Here is a 7500-nt window from a genome sequence, read left to right as displayed (position 1 = left end):
TATACACTTTTTGGCGTTTAGCTTGAGGCCATGGCTCTGGCACTAGTTGTCTGTTTTTATGAGGCCCTTTTGGAGGATGCTTGTGTCGGATGGAGAGTTGATTATGGCACCCAGTTTGCAGTCATCTGCGAACTTGGTCAGCCACAGTCCTTCCGTGTTGGCCTGTACCTCCGAGAAATATATACAGAACAAGTGAGGTCCCAGGACTGAGCCTTGTGGGACACCACTTGTAACTGGTTTGGAGTCTGACATGGCTCCAGGAATTCTAACCATGTGGGTTCTGTCCTTGAGCCAGTTTGCAACCCATCTAGTGACATAGGGGTTCATATTTAAGCTGGTGAGCTTATCTATAATGCCCGAGTGGGGTATTGTATCGAAGGCTTTTGCGAGGTCCAGGTAGGCTGTGCGGACCACCTTCCCCTCGTCAATGGCCTTGGTGACTGTTTCAAAGAAATTGACCAGGTTTAAGAGGCAGGATCTGCCCTTAACAAAGCCGAACTGGGTAGGATCCAGTGTCTGTAGGTCCCCAATATCTTTATTTATGAGGTCCATGATGATCCTTTCCATAGCTTTGCAGACCAAGCTAGTCAGGCTTATGGGGCGATAGTTTCCAGGATCCGTTGAGGCACCACCTTTGTGTAGAGGGACCACTGTTGCTGTACGCCACTGTTTGGGTACATATCCTGTAGTAAGGCTGAGATTGTACAGTAGTTTTATGTTTGGGTTTAGCTCTTCTTGGAGTTCATGTAGGACGCAACCCGGGACACCGTCTGGTCCCACTGATGCTGTGTTTTTTGCTTTGGAGAGGGCAGCTCTTACCTGAGCATCTGAGATGTCAGGGGGGCAGCACTCTGCTGGGATAGATATTTGCCCTTTTGGTGGGGAGGGGAGGGAGAAGTTTGCGCTGAACCTGTCAGCTAGGATGTTGCCAATGTCTGTGGGTTCGGTGTATTTTTTGTCATTTTGGACTAATTCTGAACATATCTGGGAATTCCCACCCAGGTTCCTAACATAACTAAAGAAAGCCTTGTGATTATCCTGAGTGGCCTGTACAATTTTTCTCTTGAAGCTGGCCTTAGACGATTTTATGAGTGCCCATAGATTTTTGTTAATAATGATCAGAGATGCCTTCCCTTTTTGGGATTTTGCTCTATCATGTAGTAGCTTCCTCCTTCTGTTGTATAGTTTGTTTATGGCTGGGGTCCACCAGACAGGACGTCTGCCTTTGGAGAATTGGGTCATGGTTTTATTTGGGATTGCATGATCTATGCATTCCTGAAGGTGTTCATAGAATGCGTTTATAAAGGATTTTGCGGTCTGGGCCGTATTTTCCACAGGCCTGGGGGCTTTGAAGGATTCCACCTCGGTTTTGAGGAGTGTGAAATTTGCTTTAGAGAAGTTTTTCACTGTGGTTTTCTGGGCAGGTGGTGGGGTCTGGATGTGAATATCCAGTGAGATTAGTTTATGGTCTGATCTTACCAGTGAGGGATACACTTCTGGTCTGGAGCATAGAGTCCCCATGTTGGTGATGATCAGGTCCAGTATGTTTTCCCCTCTTGTGGGAGTGGTAACAAGTTGTTCCATCGCATTTGAGTTTATAAATTCTAGGAACCTTTGGGCTAGGGTGTTGGAGCTAGAGTAATGCTCCCAGTCTATGTTTGGGTAGTTGAAGTCGCTCAATATAATGGTGTTTGGAGAGACCTTCATATTTTCCAGTGTTCTCAGGAAGGCCGAGTGGGGTTCCTGGATTTGGGAGGGTGGTCTGTAGCAGGCTATAAACTGGAAGGCAGTTTTACCCGCTGTTAGTTGCACATGGATAGTCTCTGATGCTTCGTGCTGTGCCACCAACCTGGAGGTGTGGGTATCTTTGACGAATATTGATACTCCCCCTCCTTTTGTGGTTCAGTCCAAGTTTTGGGGGTGAAAAGCATGGTATGAGGTATAACCTGGTAGTGCTGGGGTGCTTTCGGGAGCCTTGAACCAGGTTTCTGTTACTGCACAGATATCGATGTTCTCCATGCTAAGGAGAGTTTTGAGTGTGTGCATCTTGAGGTTTAGACTTCTGGTGTTGAGTAGCATTATTCTTTGTTTCTAATCCCTTGTGATACCTATGGAGGTGGGTTTGTCTTTTGAGCCTTGCCTAAAAAAGCCACTATGGGGGTAGCAAGAGCCTTTGCCAATATCTGAAAGCCCAGGGGTGACAGGTGCAAGCCATCCCTAGCGAAGCATTGTGGCTTGTCGAGCATGTCATCCCAGGCTGACAGGCATTGGATCCCCTTTGAATGACACCAATACTTAAGCCAATTGTTGAAATTGATCATCTTGTCTTCATATGGTGGCATCATTCTTGGTGAGGGTAAGATGCTACTCAAGGTCAGGGTCATACCGGCCTGGGCTACATGCTCAGAGAGGTCCTCTATGTCTCTTTTCATGTAGTCCAGGGAGGTACGTCTCAGGTCATTCACACCAGCATGGACAATGACTGAGTCATATTTGTACTTGCCTTGGAGTGACCTGAGTGCTTGTGTTATGTGGCGGATCCTAGCACCCGACATGCAGCTCACCGTGACCTTCTCCTTGTTCAGCCTGGTGAGCGGGACATCAGTGTGCCTGACGATAGAGTCATCTATTACAAGTGTATCAGGTGTGTTGTTTAGCCTTAAGGGCTGTGACTGTTCGGCACACTGACTTTGTGAGCTATGTGTTGCATGTGTTTTGTTTTGGGGTAGCGGTTGCTTGGGTGTCTGCTTTGGAGGTCTCTGCTGCTTAGGCAGATTTTTATTTAGAGCCTCAGTATGTTTTGTGTGTTTATGTGTTTGGTTTGCTGTCGTGGTAGGTCTATGTGAGACTGGAATTGTAGTGAGTGTGGTTTCCTTCTCCTCCTGACTGGTTACGCCATTACTGAGTTGAGAGAGCTTAGCCTCCAGTTTGGCTATATGGTTGCATCTCTCACATGTGTTGGAATTTGTTGGGAGGAGGAGAGGGTTGTCTGTGTACATGAGGCAGTTGTAACATTGCCTCAAGTTTCCCAGATTCACCAGCTGGACCAGAGAGGAGATTGACAACTGACCTTTGGACATGCTAGAATAGTATTGGGAATTCCTTTATAATTGAAAAAAAGGGCCAGTGGGGAACAAGGTCCTCAAGGGGTGTTTGTGAGGGTGTAGTGATTTTAATTTTTTAGTGCTGACTTAGTGAGCAAGTGCCAGGTAACTTAAATGCAATGTGTTACAGGTAACTTAAATGCAAAAATGACAAACAGTAACTTTCTTTCAAGTGAAACAAGGAAATAAGTATAGTAAGCAATACAGATATCACTAGGGATCCACAGAAGCGCTGAAAAGCCGCGTTTTAGGTGAAATTAGCATTTCAAGGAAATAACAAGCAAACAAACAACAAGCATACAAACAAAGCTAGATTCAGCAGGCCTGGATCTAGTCTATGCTACAGCAAACAAGGTGTACCAATTTCAGTCAGAAACAGTTCAAATATGCAGGCACTATAAGCCTTTAACCAGAAATTCCCAGCAAGTAGGGCAGAGTCCAGCCTCTCCTCCCACAAGAGTGCAGACCATGAACCTTCTTAATGTAAAATAACTGGCCTGAAGCCCAAGTGCTTAAACCAGAACTAATACACTTTTAGAATAACAGACACTGAGCCCTCAATCAACAGTTCCCAACTTAGAAGGATGTAAGCTACCTGTCCTGCCACCACAGTGCAGGCCACAAACCTTCCTAATGTAAAACAACTGGTCTGAAGCCCAAGTGCTTAATCCAAAAGACTTAGAATGATAGCTGCACTTTAATCAAGTTACTACCAAGCAGTAATAAATACAACTGAATACTTTAAAGAATGCCTGGATTAGTGCTCAAGTTATACAAACAAAGCTAGATTCAGTAGGCCTGGATCTAGTCTATGCTACAGCAAACAAGGTGTACCAATTTCAGTAAGAAGCAGTTCAAATATGCAGGCACTATAAGCCTTTAACTAGAAATTACCAGCTCAGAAGGGCAGAGTCCAGCCTCTCCTCCCACAAGAGTGCAGACCACGAACCCTCTTAATGTAAAATAACTGGCCTGAAGCCCAAGTGCTTAAACCAGAATTAATACACTTTTAGATTAACAGACACTGAGCCCTCAATCAGCAGTTCCCAACTTAGAAGGATGTAAGCTATCTGTTCTGCCACTACAGTGCAGACCACAAGCCTTCTTAATGTAAAACAACTGGTCTGAAGCCCAAGTGCTTAAACTAAAAGGCTTAGAATGAGTTACACCAAGCAGTAATAAATACAACTGAGTACTTTTAAGATGACGCAAAAGCAAAATAAAGTAGGAAGATACACAAATACAATAAAAGCAGGTAAAATTTTTTTTTTTTTTTTTTAGTGGAAAGAGAGAAAGGAAAGAGAGAAAGGAGTAGAAAAACTAAGCTGATTGGCCTTCTCAAATGTTCTCCCTGTACTGGGTACAATGAGGTAATGACACTAGACTGGGAGGAGGGTCCCAGATCAAATTTACACTAGGGGCGGGCAACTGCAATGAACTCTTCCACACAAGGTAATTTTTATTCCCAAAAAAGGGGGGTGTAAGATATGTGTTCTTTGTTTAAGTTATTGGTACCACTAGTGCGTTGGTCATGTAGTGTGCTTTGAGTTGCCACCTTTTCAAATGCCCAAAGTGGGACATTTCTTTTGTAGAGACATGAGATTTTGCAGGACAAAACATACTGACAGCCAATGCAAAGGACAGAACTTCACTTTTTTGTCAAAAGAAAAGCTTATTCTTGTAAAATGTGAGTTGCTTATGCTATTTCATGTAACATTAAGGTGTTTCATATACAAATTAACTGTTTTATATAAGTATTAAAGAAAACTTGGGAATATTTCTTGTCCTATAATCTCAGGACATTTACCATTTTTTATCCACCCCCACAGGCCACAACTTCCCACAGAGGGAATGTCCCTTGCAAAGAGGGTCAGGTAGTAACCCTAAGTGTGATTTTCTGTCAGTATCCGGAATCCTAGTGGTGACCAAAAATCCCACATGATGATGGGAGTTCCCAAAATTCTCTGAAGGGGTGAATCAGGCCTGAAAACAGAGAAAGAAACTTCATAAATAAGAACATCATGTGCAGGAGTAAATCAGACCTGAAAATAGGAATGTTACTCTAAAATAGGGATAGTTAACAGGTCTGTAAGCTTTGCATTAGCAGCTTTTTTTCTGAGGCTGTTAAACTGAAAGCTCAAATAACTGAAATCATTTAGTGGATGTAATTTTCTTTGATTTGCCAGAAAATTAAATAAAAAAACATAAAAAACTTGCGAGGAACAGATGAAAATATGAGGCAAAAAACAGGCACAATCTATAAAAATTAGGGACAGCACTGAAAGCAGCCTAGCTACACACACACACACACACACACACACACACACACACACACACACACACACACACACACACACACATACACATACACATACACATACACATACACATGCACACAAACACTAACAGACAACAAAGATATGGCCATTAATTACAGCTTACATTTACCTCAGATGTTCAGTTGTGCCCATATGAATGAATGAATAAATACATAAATAACTACCACACAGGAATTTAGCTTCTCATCTCAATATTGTTGGTATACTGTGTGCAGCGGTGACCACCCCAATACCTCTCAACATCTTAGCTCAAAAATCCATGAGAAAATTCAAAATAAATAAATAAATAAATAAATAAATGAATAATAAATAAATAAATAAATAATAATAGTCATTCTAACAGGATCCAGTATCTGTCTGACTGGGATGACATGGTCGACAGACCACGATGCTTTGCCAGAGATGGCCTGCACCTGTCACCACTAGGATTCCGGATACTGGCAAAGGCTCTTGCCACCCCATATAGTGCCTTTTTTAGGCAAGGTTCAAATGACAAATTCACCACCATAACAGGAACAGACAAGCAAAAACTGAGGGTAATGCTACTCAATGCTAGAAGTCTAAATCTCAAAATGCACTCACCCGAGGCACTCCTTAAAATGGAGAACATTGATGTCTGTGCAGTGACTAGAGAGCACCCCTGCATTACCAGGCTATGACTCATACCACACTTTTCGGCCATCTAACCTGGACCAGAGCACCAAAGGCGGAGGTGTGTCCATATTTATTAAGGATATCCACACCTCCAGGCTATTTGCTCAGCACAATGCAGCCGATGTTATCGAAGTGCAACTAACTCTGGGCAAAACTGCAATCCAAATTGTAGCTTGCTACAGATCCCCCACCATGCCCCAGGATTCCCACTCCTCTTCTCTTGATATACTGGAAAATATTAGGGTTCAACCAAACACCCTAATATTGGGCGATTTCAACTACACCACCATTAACTGGGAAAATTACTCATGTACAAACACCTTCGCTCAGCGCTTCCTGGAATTCATACATTCCAATGCTCTGAGTCAATTTATCCACACCCCCACCAGGGGCAACAATATCTTAGACCTAGTCATTACCAACATGAGTGACCGGTGTTCCACACCTTCGTCAGATCCGACCATAAGCTAATCACCTTAGATATCCACATCCCGCCCCCACCCCCCATTAAGGAAACCACAGTAAAAAATTTCTCCAAAGCCAACTTTATGCTTCTTGAGCCAGAAGTGGTGAACTTCATGACACCCATGCAGATGGACAATACAGTTACGACTACTGAATTCTACACAATTGCACTTTATAAGCACTTACACGAAGAGTGCATGGATTGTGCTATCCCATTAGATATCCACATCCCGCCCCCACCCCCCATTAAGGAAACCACAGTAAAAAATTTCTCCAAAGCCAACTTTATGCTTCTTGAGCCAGAAGTGGTGAACTTCATGACACCCATGCAGATGGACAATACAGTTATGACTACTGAATTCTACACAATTGCACTTTATAAGCACTTACACGAAGAGTGCATGGATCGTGCTATCCCAAACAGAACCAAGATGCTATCCTCCAAAAAAAGGAAGCCAGTCTGGTGTTCCCCTCCATAAACCAACTCTACAACAGAAGGAAGAAATTGTTGCAAAAGGGAGTAAAATCCCATGAGTGGAGGAGCTCCCTGTTCAGCCTCAGCAAGAAGCTGAGATCTCTTATAAGATCCTCCAAAGCTAGCTATGAAAACAAGATTGCCACTGATTCTAAGGACAACCAAAAAGTATTCTATAGCTATGTCAAGAATTTCAATGGCAGCACCCATATCTGCTCTGAGTTACAGCACAATGGCACAAAAAGTACAGAACCAACTGATATTGCCAACATCCTGGTAGATAGGTTCAGTGCTAACTTTACCCCCCTCTCACCCCCTAAAGGGCCTATATCTATACAGGAAGAATGCAGAGTCCCTGTAATCACAACTTCACAGGTAAAAGCAGCACTCTCTAAAGCCAAAAATACAGCATCCATGGGACCAGACAACATCCGAGGCTGCATTTTACACGAACTTCAGAACG

Source organism: Protopterus annectens, chromosome 10.part0 (genome assembly GCF_019279795.1).
Source record: "Protopterus annectens isolate FY-2018-M chromosome 10.part0, PAN1.0, whole genome shotgun sequence".
Lineage (NCBI taxonomy): Eukaryota > Metazoa > Chordata > Ceratodontiformes > Protopteridae > Protopterus > Protopterus annectens.
The sequence above is the reverse complement of the archived record's forward strand: the minus strand, read 5'-3'. Positions refer to the sequence as shown.